At 39.0% G+C, this 12,797-nt stretch overlaps 1 protein-coding gene across 2 annotated transcripts in view; it reads left to right on the top strand.

The window, feature by feature from the left end:
- LOC306852501 (retinoic acid receptor alpha-A) overlaps positions 1-12,797 on the top strand; it is a 215,499-nt gene that overhangs the window by 56,428 nt on the left and 146,274 nt on the right. Inside the window, exon 2 of one of the 2 annotated variants that reach the window (XM_079389395.1) lies at positions 4,359-4,584. The exons of the other annotated variant lie outside the window; for it this stretch is intronic. The gene's annotated coding sequence lies outside the window, so the exon portion shown is untranslated. The remainder of the gene's footprint in view (positions 1-4,358; positions 4,585-12,797) is intronic. 2 annotated transcript variants of the gene reach the window in all.

The raw sequence follows: 12,797 nt of genomic DNA, 5'->3' as shown, positions 1-12,797 counted from the left end.
AAATACAGCAAAAGAAGATATTTTGAAAAAATGTTCCAGTGTCATTTTATGTATACAATGGTAACCAGAACTGTTTGGTTACCATCGTTCTTCAAAATATCTTCTTTTGTGTTTATGCAGAGGAAAGAAAGTCATGCAGGTTTGGAGCAACATGACAAGTGACTGCTTTTCATTATTGGGTGGTAGTGGGTAGTGAAGCTTTCATTAGATCTCTTTGTTATCAAGTTTTCTGATGTTTATTTCCAGCATCTTCCATCATGAAAGGGAAACAGTTTAAAGACTTTTGTCTTCAAACTAACTTATTAATGGTTTAAGAATAAATAAGTTAAGTAATAAGTAATATGAATTAATGGTTTACATGAGAACTAGGTAACTTTTAACAGCTTGGATTAACCCACGCAGTTTGTCTGATTTTAGCTGTTTAAAGGTTTATTTAAATGATGATGATGATGATTCATTAATATCATGATCATGTTTTTTAACATAAGTATGGAATAAAACTGGTTTAAACAAACTGGGTTTTTTTTGCATGAGAAAAAAATACTCACAGTCTTTAGGAGTTCTGTAATAGTTCTTTAATAGTCTTGTTTGTAAGCATCATTAAATGTCCATTAAATGTTTTTGTTTTTTTCTTATCTTAATGAACAGTGTGTGTGTGTGTTTTCAGAGGGGGGTCTTCTTAATGCAGTGTTTTATACATGACTAATGTTCAGGCAGTGTGCAGGGCAGTCTCCAGTTATCAGAGTCAGGACCTCACCTTGAACCCTGACACCATTAGTGTGGGCCGGTGATTTAGACTCAAACACACAAATGGCAAATCTACGTACACCAGTTATCATTATTCAGAGAGATCTGCTATTTTCAAATGTACACACACACATACACACTCATGTATGAACATGATATGCAAATCGATTTTTCATGACCATAATCAAGAAATCAGATCAGATATTATCGTTATTCTGCAGAATGCCACACACACACACACACACACACATCGTGACCCCAGCATCATTTGTCTGATAGGGTCTGTCAGTGTGTGTTGTGTGTGTGAATGAGAGGTAATTGTTTAGCTCTAGGCTGGAGGGGTTGAGAGGCAGTTGTGTCCGACACCTGAGGCAGCTGCTTTCCTGCCCAGTTAGTCAATGACTTCACTGGCAGAATTTCTGTATTAAGGCACCTCCTGAGGAAACAGCTTTCAAACCAGTTTTGAAGACACCATAATGCCACCTCCAAATGGGCTTTAGATATAAACAAGCCTATCTTAAATGGAAACAATGCCAAGCCACGCTCATTGGAATTTGTGCCTGTGGCGACATTTCTACAAAATGATATTGCGTTGCTTGTTGCACATTTTGTGTCACTTTCAATGTGAAATGTTTAGTGAGTGGTGCAAAAAGAGTGTTTAGTTTTATCCAGATGAACGTGAAACCATTTTATTACATTGTTTTTTGTACATACTGTTGCATTTCGGAAATTAAATGTCTGGTAAGGTGCAAAATTGGTTAATGTACTATCGTTTGAAAATATATTGCCGCCTACCCTAAAACGTTACCTTAAACTTAACCGACAGCAAATGTGATGTACTGTAAAATTTAGCTTACTTCTACAAGTTCTTTTATCACAAGTGCAATGCTGTACCAGGTGAGCTTCTGAGCACATTTATTATGTTGCAAAAAAGCCATACATATGGAGCTGGTTATGTATTGCAAATGCAAATTACATAACCCCCTTAATCAACATTTGTGAAAAGAAATAAAAGTTGTTGCCGTTCTACTGCCACTAGTGTCCATTTTAGCTGGAAACTGCAGTGAAATGTATAGGCACTGTTTGTTTTTGATGTTGTGCACAAATGCAGGCATGTAATTTCAGTCATAAGTTGAAAAGTAAATAGAAAAATTGACATTTAAGAATTTATTCTTTGTTGTTGTTTTTTTCTACTTGCTCCTTAACTGCATGCACATTGCGGGATATCATTGATAGTGAAGAATACATATATACATATGTTGAATAAGGCTTCTTAGTAGATAGTATACTCCTTATACAGCATTTATCTCATTCTGGAGTTTGTATCTCTCCATGTCCATTTACATTTGTTATATCATCATACATCCATTCCATATTTTACATTTATTCATTTAGCTGACACTTTTATCCAAAGCGATAATATTTTATGCCTTTCCAACATAAATGTTTGGATTCTACATTGTTGTTGCTGTTGCAAGTTCTGATTTGTTAGCTACTCTTGTCTATTTGGCTAGCATAGATGTGGTTTTGCATAAACAGCTTGTGATAGTCTTGAAAGCATCAGTAAGAATGTGTTGAAAACTAGTGAGTAATGTTTTGCATCTTATGCAAATAAGTTTAATACAGCAGTATAATTTTCAGCTTGTTGGATTTTTTTCTTTTTGTAAAGCAAAAATAAATAAATAAATAATAAATAAAAACATTGTACTGCAGAAATTCATAGAAAAATAAAATAAAATACAGTTTAAAACATCAACAAAAAGGATTTTTTAGTGGAGCCAATGAAAATATGAACAGAAAAAGTAAAAATCATACCTATTAGCACAAAACATTATTAATGTTGTATGTCTTAAGAAATATTGATGATGCCATCACATTGTGTAAGCAGTAGTGTTGCTTTCGTCAGCGAAAATTATGACTAAATATTGTCGTCAACGAACCTTTATCACGTGACGTAAATGAGACGAGACGCAATGTAAATGCTGGTCATGTGACGATGACTATAATTAAATGTATAATGAAATAAGAGACTAAATGTGGTTTACAAAATAAAAACTATGCTAAAATGTCTCTTCATTTTCGTTGCTCAAAACGAGACAAAACTAAATGTTATAGCGTTATTTCGTCTCGTTTAGTCACGTTATTATTATTATTTTGCAGTATTTCTGTTTCCTGTGTCTCACTTCAGGGGCTGCATCAGGTCGCACTGCGCAGATGCAGGCGACATCACTTCCTCAAGCCCCACTCGCGGCATTATTTAGAAGACGACAACAAACAAAGTTAAGTCTGACACAGAGAAAGGGACCGATGGCCGGCCAGCCGGGGTTCGTCTTTGGGAGAAAAAGAAGAAACGACATTTGGAAAAACTTTCATTACATAGAAGTGGAAAAGAAAACGGAATGTTGTAATAAATGTTGTAAATTCAAATCAGAGCGTCTTCCTTGTCTGGAATGGATGTATTCTTGAGTCTATAAGGTAACAATAATATAATAAGATAACCTTGTTTGAAATGGGTTTGGCTAAAATAAATTTTGGTTTCGTCTGTACTACTAGATACTTATACTATAGTGACTGGGTTAAATAGAATTGCATTACTAAAAAGAGACTAAAATACAATTTTCATTGATTAAAACTAGACTAAATTTCATCAGTTTTCGTAGACTAAAACTAGACTAAAATGTCATCAGTTTTCGTCGACTAAAACTATTCGAAAATAGTCATGGATAATTCTGACTAAAATAAGACTTAAATGCTCAGACTTTTAGTTGACTAAAACTTGACTAGACTAAAGAGAGTATGAACGTGATTAAAACTAATAAAAACTAAAATGGCAGCTTCACACAAAGACTAGACTAAAGCTAAAATTAAAACAGGCCGCCAAAAATAATACTAAGCAGTTAACTATGGTGAATGATGAGGGTAATCTGGGATCTACAAATTACCGTCATTGTCACTTTAACACTTCTGACCAGCACATGAGACCGAAATCCAAGAAAGTCTGTAATACCTGGAGAGAGCTATTTGTTACTTTCCCATTTGTCTCATGGACAGTTCTGTCATGCCAATTCTTGGAGGGATTGGCATGGTAGTGTACATGCTGCTGTGAGCATGTAAGAAATACTGCTGCTGTCAATATAACATACATGAAATAACCCCCTATAGCATACATAAATCACCACGTAGCAGATCTATACAGGTGGAGCTGGGGAAGGTGGAGGGTTTCTGAAGCATGCTGCGAACTGCTATAGCAAGCATTAGTCATATATTTGAATGTTGAGCAGAGAGCTCATTGGCGACCAATATAGGAGAGAACCAATTAGTTGTGCCATGTGATAATGATGTCATCATGTTGAGTTAGATTGAGCTATCAGACATCGCCATCTAGAGTTTCATGCCAGAACTCTGTATTTGCTCGGCTGTTGTGTGACCTCCAGAATAATGTGACCTGCATCTTTACTTAGTTTACTTTATCTGAATTTCAGTATGTTGCTTGCAAAAAAAAATAAAAAATCTTTAGAATACATGCATATTGTCTATAGACAGTCCATGTGAGAAACATTAAGATATTAAGGAGATCTTATTTATTTTTCTTCTTTCCTATGGGTTCACAGTGGTGATGGATGGATTGATGGTGCTGACAGAGGAGTGTCAGGACAGAGAAGAGAAAGAACAGGCAGTAAACTAAAGAAATGTGTGTGTTAGTAAAGGTCTTTCCCTCTGGAGAGACGCCAGCTCACTGAATCTAAACCACATGGTCTCACTGACTGGCACCAACACACACGTGTCAGAGCACATGTTTGACTCCTGCTGTCCACCCGCACATAAAACCAGCAGCAGGTAAACACACATACACGCTCACAGTGTATAATTGACTGTGAGCTGATGTATTATTCTGACCTACATTACTCTGTGTGTGTGTGTTATAGATTTGATGGACTTGGCTTGTGGAATGCTGTATAATGCTTCAGCACACAGTCAGTTTTCTCACTGTTTGTCACACAAGCACGCTTCTGTCTGTTTCTCACACACACACACACACACACACACACACACACACACACACACACACACACACACACACACCTGTTGGACTGAAGATCATTTAATTGTTTTTTTTGTTTTTTTTTTTACAGTTTCTAGTCTTCCTATTGAAATGCCAAGCATATAATTTATCAGGCAAGCTGAGTACTAAAGTAAAGTTATTTTACCCCGGTTAAGAGGAGTTATTTGACACCACTAAAGCCCTTTTAACCATATTAGAATCCTGTCCTGCAATGCTTGAACTATGGACATGAATGGGACCTTGATCATGTCACTTGTTAAATAGAGGTGTGCTATTAGTTTCTACTAGATGAGACATTTTTTTGGTTGATAAAATTTGGACAAATACAATCGCAGCATTGCATGTGTCTTTTGAAGAGACTGATTTGAATACAATCCTAGTATGCATTGTGAAATACTCCAAGATGGCAGATCAAAAAGGCCAATAACAAATACACATTAAATTAATTGTTGACCTTAAAAAAAAAAAAAACCCTCATCAAATTATAAGACATGTAATTGCCTTTTGTGAAATAGGGTTAGAAAATAGAAATATCACCATACTTCCCCAGCTGTGTCAAGGTTCTCTCAGGGAACACGGAGCAAGGGAATGTGGAGACGAGGAAACACAGAGAATTCACAATTAGAGTCTTTAATATCCAGAAGGTAGCACAGACCACAGGCAGGGAAGACAATTCAAGGACCGACAAACACTAACAGAAAGGACTGGGGCTTTTAAAGACAGGATAACAAGGGAACTAAGGAGACACACCTGGAATCAAATTAAACAATTAACACGAGGGAGAAACTGGGTCACAGAACATATGGGGAGCAAAACACACAAAACAGTCCATAATCCTGACATTACACCCCCTCCCGGAAGGTGCGTCCTCTCACCGTAGAACATACAAAGGGGAGGGGAAGGGGCGGGTGGCAACTTGGGAGGCAGCTCAGGAGGAGGGCGGACACCCGGGAGGGGGCCGGCAGACAAAGACCAGGGGGGCAATGAAGGAGGGAGGAGCCAGGGAAGAGATAGGAGGGACCCGGAGCAGGAGGAGCACAGCTGGACCCAGGCCGCAGCCCTGACGGTGGCCCACTGTGGAGCTGACAGAGGGAGGAGCCATGGAGGAGGAATGGCCGCCGACTCCATGGGGCCGACCAACGGTGGCGGAGCAGGTGGAGGAGGAGCCCGAGGCAGAGACAGAGAGTAAACGAGCCAGGGGGATGGCGAGTGAGGCGGAGATCCGCAGTGGAGCGACTGAGGACCAAGGTGGAGCTGGCGGGAGCCCAACAGAGCCGGTGGGATGGAGCGACGAGGTGCAGCCAGAGGAGAGGAGTCCAGAGGCGATGGCGGGTTGTCGCCCGACCAACGTGGAGCCGGAGTGAGCCCGGTGGATCGACGGGTGACGGTGGAGGCGAGGAAGCTAGCAGCCGCTGGGTCAACGGGCCAAGGCAGAGTCCAGGCCTCGGAAGCTGAGGTGAGGGATTGAAGGGCATATTCGAGGAGCGGGCACTGGAGAATCGGCAGCCCCTTCAGGGCTGGACAAGGGAACCAGAGATGAAGGAGGGCTGGACGGGACCAGCGGGGACGACAGAGAGAGGAGAGGGGGCAGTTCGATCTCCAGATCAGTCTCCCAGTCTATCAGATCCCCCTCCATGTCCAGCAATCCCAGATGTATAATCAGCTCACCCTCAGCCACGGTGCAGGGGGCGGAGCTCCACTCCGCACTCACTCCGTCCACGGCTGGCTCCCTCGTGGAGGGTACTGACGCTGGCTCTCACACCTGATCTGACGTGTTGGGCTCAACTTTCCGAACGATTTTCCGCTCAGTCGCTCGGCTTGGTGCAGGCTCGTTGATCGTAGCGGGGAATGGCTCTCCATCATCGGTGGGCTCGGGCTGATGCTCCGCACCGTGGGGAGATGGTGGGCTGGGCTCTGGGTCTGGAGTGGCTCTGTTTCTCGGCAGAATCCACTCCATGAAGGGGGCGAAATCGAGGACCATCTTCGCACGACAGCGCTCTGCACGCGGTGTTCAGGCTAGCATCATAGAATGCGCAGAGTGCGTCGTCCGAGTAGCTGTGAAGTTAGCTAACATCAGGAACAGTCACGTATGGTCCTCGAGAGATCGGTCCCCCAGCTCCAGCAGGAGGAGGAGGAATTCGGGACAGACGAGGGGATCCATGGGGCACAACGGAAACAAAAACACTGGGTAAAACACGGAAACAAAACGGAGCGTAGACATAGAGGTAATTATTCGGTCGGTCCTTCTGTCACGGTTCTCTCAGGGAACACGGAGCGAGGGAACAAGGAGACGAGGAAACACGGAGAATTCACAATTAGAGTCTTTAATATCCAGAGGGTAACACAGATCACAGGCAGGGAAGACAATTCAAGGACCGACAAACACTAAATGAAAGGACTGGGGCTTTTAAAGACAGGATAACGAGGGAACTAAGGAGACACACCTGGAATCAAATAAAACAATCAACATGAGGGAGAAACTGGGTCACAGAACACATGGGGAGCAAAACACACAAAACAGTCCATAATCCTGACAAGCTGATTGATTACATTAAGAATTGCAGACATTTTTTTTATTACAAAGTTTTCTGTTCTGTTCAGTTTTCAGTTTTCTGAAATATTGTTTAAATGCAAATGAGGCAATATCTAATTAAATATTCAATTTGATAAATTCGCATGCATTTCTAGAACAAAAATCTGAACACTGGATGAATCCATGTTCAAAATTCTTGTTTCATTTTGTTGACATATTCGAATTAAACGTTTTGACATATTCGAGTTAAACGTTTATATATATATATATATATATATATATATATGTATATATATATATATATATATAGAGAGAGAGAGAGAGAGAGAGAGAGAGGTTCTTCTTGTGGTAAACTGTGTGATGTTTGGAAATGTAAAGCATTTGCATAGAACATATTAGAATCCACTTTAGTTAGGATGCTGCCATAGAGGACTATGTATGCAGGGCAGCAGCTCACTAGGTTTTGTAACAGAGTCTGTCTTTGCATATGAGAAGAACTCAGCTCAGACAAAGCAACATGCTAGACTCTTTCTCTCACACACTTGCTCACACACACACTCAGACACAATGGACATTAGTCTCTCAGCTTGTGTCAGACTAGAGGGGATGGATGAATGAATGTTACAAGGGAGGAGGGATGAAAAATGGACCTTGTCCTGTTTTTATTTTCCCCCAGCCCCCTTCCTCTCTCTTTAATATTAAGCATAAAATCACAAATTGATATTTAGATTGAATGGTTTTAATTTGGTTTTGAACATTTCTTCTCTTAATCTGCCATTTTCTTAACTAGTTATTCACTATGCATTATGGGATTTTCTTTACAGTGAAGTATACACAGGATGCTGTTATTGAATTTGCCCAAAATAAGGTATTTTAGAAAGCAGAATAACTTTTTAACTACATTTTAGAATATCCTTCAAAGCTGGAAGAATTTGATGTGAAGTATTTTAGTTATATTGACATTTGGGTTTTGTCTGATGATCTGTGCACAGTTTGAAACATTGTTATGTTTTGAAACTAGAAGAGATGCATTAGATTACTTGTCGCTTTTTCTCTGGAGAAATGTGAGAAACAGAGTACTCAGGTCTCCATTTAATCTTGAAAGAAACAACTGAGAATTTAAAAATATATAATTTGTTATATTTCTTTCTGAAGGGAAACTAATCTATAAATATATGTAAGCTATTTAAATATATATGTAAGAATTAAGAAATATGCTTTTCTTGGTCACAGAGCTAATTTTCTTCAAAAATCCAAAAGCCAGTGAACAAATACTATTGGATTTTTTGTCAAGGGAACCAGGGTGTTAACTTCTGGCTTTGCCTATAATATTACGTTATCCCCCTATTGCTCTATTATTTCATTATTACAACTAATTCAGTACAGTACTTGGCAATCTTTTTTCAGTATTGTACATTATGATACAACCCACAAACAATAGTGGTGTTGTCAGCTTCAGGAAGCACCACTGTGAAATATAAAATAATACGTCAACATTCATTCATCAGGGTTAACACCTCTGGCAGCAATTAAATCAGTGGTGTCTTAACATTGTATTATTCAGCTAGAGTAAAATCTAGGCCACTCTAGGACAAGTTTTTTGGTTTTTAGCCACTTTTGAGCTGCATTTGCTTTAAATTTCAAGTCATTTTTGTTTCCCTGAAGGGAAAACATGTTGTAGTTGGCATAAGTTCTGTGATTCTGTCTCCAGTCTGTGACAAAGATACACCTTCCCTTAAAATGAGATTGCAGTACTGTCACCGCAGTTTCTTCTTCCTCATGAAATTGTGTTTTAAAGTTGTCATAAATCGCTTAATGGTCTTAAAGTCAATGAGAAATAAAAATGTACCCTATTTATAATTCCACATGTATCTAAAAATGAACCTGCTCTGTCTCTGATGTCTTTCGCACACCCACTTTTCACAATCCGATTAATTTCCAAAAGATAAAATCAAGTATTCACTTTTTTTTTTTCTAACTGGATGTCCCATTTCACTCCGAAATATGTCACATTACAAAAGATAAATGGGTTACAAATCAGTTCAGGTTGATTTTTTTTTCCTTTGGTGAAAACAACTAATTTCTGATCGAATATCATGTTGCATTTGGAAAATATAGCAGTAAAATATTTTTTATTGTTGACTTTAGCTTTCCAAAACTCTACCTTCCTAACTTTTTTGCCCCTTGTTTCTGAATGGAGGATAAGGGCTCTGTTACCAGTAGTAGTGACAGTGTACAGTCATGTTAGCTCAACTCTTTTGATATGTTCTCCTGAAAAATACATGCCAGACACTCCAATCTAAGCCTTAAAACAGCCCTGGTCACACCTATAGTTTTATAGCAGTAACTTTTATATACGGAATGTTTTAAACATAAGCACTGGGCCATGCATACAAGCCCTTAGTGAATACTCATATGCGTCTCTGCGGTGCTGTAACAGAGAATATCTTACTACCATTCTACTCATACTATTTCTGCAGTATGCAGTGTGCATACTATTCTCAGTTTGCTAGTTTTCCAGTGTATGTACAGTTCCCAAATGATCTAATATATACAGCAAAATGTGTGGTAGACCTATACAACAGGAAGCCTGTGTGAGATACTGTATCGCACAATATGCTAGACTTTCTATTTCCAGTGTTTTTGAATTAACTGGAATGCATAAGCAAAGTCTGGAGGGTTGTATTCTGTTACCAATTACGGCCCCACTTTGTATTACTACTATCACATTAAAAGTAATCGTGATACAGTGTACTTATTGTGAAACATACATGTTGTTCTACAAAACTCTTGTGAGATTTAAATTTGTAATGTAGAGAAATGTCTGTTAATTAGCCAATCAGGCAAACGTTTTTTGGGGAATAAATAAATAAATTATAATAATATATATCAGTGTCATTCCTGTGTCTTGTCTCCCCCTCCTCTCGTGTCTATATTTGGCCTACCTGTTCCTGTGCTCGTTCCCTGTCATCAGTAGTTAAGTAGTCCCTAGCCCTGTTTAATTTCTCCGCACCTGTTTCTGTTCTTCCTCTGTGATTTCCTTGTGTTCTTAAGCCCTGTGTTTCCCTGCCCCTGTGTCCGGTATTATCGTCACCTCGACTCGTCATCTCCATGTCTCCTGTGATCCCAGTGTTATCGATAAAGTTTGTGAAGTTCCTCGCCTCCGCGTTTCCCTGCTCCAGAGTGGGCTCTGACATCAGTCTATTACAAGTTCTTTTCACACCCTATAACGTTGTGTTCTGTGATACTGATGCAATTATGAATCATTTGCTTATTGGAGCGGTTGTAGATTTGCTTAATTTTGTTATATGATCCGGTATTGCAAGTGTTGTGTGCCTCACTCAAATAGAGTCGACCCATGCTGGGAGCTTTTTGTACGCAATGCTGTGTGTATTTCCCAATGGATAAGCCGTGCTGTTTGATTACCCATGATACCGCATGTGTGTAGTAGAGTCACACTGTGGGTATTCTTTGATAAGCCATAATCATAAATCCTAAAAGCTAATCACTCGCCCACTCTGCACCCAATCAAAACACAGCCACATTACCCAGCGCTGGGCGCTATTGAGCTAACCATCATGAGTACTATCAGCGCACTGTGTGTGTGAGAGAAAGATGTTGTTTCCTGTTAAGTTTTTTTATGGGTGTGTGTTAGCTTGTGGGGGTTAGTTTTGTTTGTTATGTGAGGTTGTGTATGTGCTCAACCCAAAAATGTAAACTCTGTCATAATTTACTCACACTCGTCTTCCAAACTCCTCCATTTTTTTCCCAGCTGATATTTTTAAGAATCGCCAAGGTGCTCTTTTCTATATAATCTATGAAACTCAAAAAAGGACTCTATGCACTGTAAGAAAAAAAATCCATTAAAAATGGAAAAGGTACTGGTAATTATTTTTTTTCAGGACATTATCTATTAAGTTTTTGGACATTTCAGTTGCACTTTATTTTACAGTATGTGAACTTACATGTACTTACGGTGTACTTATAGTGTATCTACCTAAGAAATTACTGGTAATATAAGGTAACTACATGAGGTAGGGTTAGGTTTAGGAGTAGGTTCAGGGTTAGTAACTAGTATTACCTAGTAATTGTAATTATTATAATAAGTAGGCTACATAGTGTGTACATGAGTAACAGGACTGTGGTTACACTTCATGTAATTAAAGTGTAATTACACAAATTAGCACTGAATAACGTTAAGTACATGCACTTACTTTAGGGTTAAGGTTTGGTTTAAGGTTAGTTGCTCGTAATTATGCATAATTTGCTGTTTTTACAATAGTAAGTAAAAGTAACATGCAACTTTATAACCTTCAAATAAAGAGTTACCTTTTTTTGTAATTAAAAATATGGGAAAAACATGTGTGAAAAATCCTTCAAAGGAAAATTCCTTCATATCAACACAGTACATTGTTCCAGAGTACATATTTTTATGGACTTTTCTTAGGGCCTTTAAGTATTGAAGCACACCCCCCTCACCCCCCGCCAGCCCCAAAGGAATGTCAGAATGGAAGGTTCATGAGCTCTTGAAAGGTATATATACTAAACTACTAAACTATTTTATTTTGACTGATAGGCCTAAATAACCACACAAGTTAGACGCAATTGAACAGACGTGTGCGAACAAAAGAAGTATTCACCTGAAGATGTAACAAATCTGTTCAGATTGTCATCACACATTGTTAAAATTCTAATTTAGAAATTGACAACTGACTAAGGGGCTGTTCCACTGTGTTGCTTTTCCATTGTTTTCCATGTAAGCATGCACTAGATGGATGTGACTGCTGCACTTGCTTATTGTGCTCAAGATTAAAGAAGTTCAACCTTTAAAAAACTTTTCATTCCACTACCCTACTTCTGGTGTTTTTTCCAAGTATTCCATATTCCAAGTCTCCTATAGCCATATGATAGCTTTGCATGAAACCCAAAGAAACCCAAATTTTTGTAGTCATCCCTGATTATCTTCCCTCTATCAAGTGGCATTTGCATATGCACATAATCAAACTTGGTATGTAAAAAGATATGAAATTAATCACACTAAACACCACTGGTTCTTACATGTCTTCTAACTAAATAGCACACACCAAGTATGACTATCGGCGGTTTCAATAAGATTGTTATTTGGAGAAGAGCAGCATTAACATTCTACTAAAACAAAAATTATTTTTGTGTTCCACTGAAGAAAATCATAGTTTGCAATGATATAAAAATTGTAATGATGACAGAATGTTCAGTTTTGTGTGAATCATCCCTGATGTTTTTTTTCTGTGCTTAGTGCTGTTCTGCAGACCAAAAATACATAGAAAATGTTGTTGTTGTTTGACCAATCATCTGGCTCATCTGGGTTGGTGCGGGGGCGGGCAGGGCGGGTGGAGTAATGACAGACGCCAATGCGTGTGAGTTAAGGGTAGCGGTGGCGATTGCAGTTGCGGTGTCATTAGTGTGCGCCCTCGA

This window comes from Barbus barbus (genome assembly GCF_936440315.1).
Source record: "Barbus barbus genome assembly, chromosome: 32".
Lineage (NCBI taxonomy): Eukaryota > Metazoa > Chordata > Actinopteri > Cypriniformes > Cyprinidae > Barbus > Barbus barbus.
The sequence above is the reverse complement of the archived record's forward strand: the minus strand, read 5'-3'. Positions and strand labels throughout refer to the sequence as shown.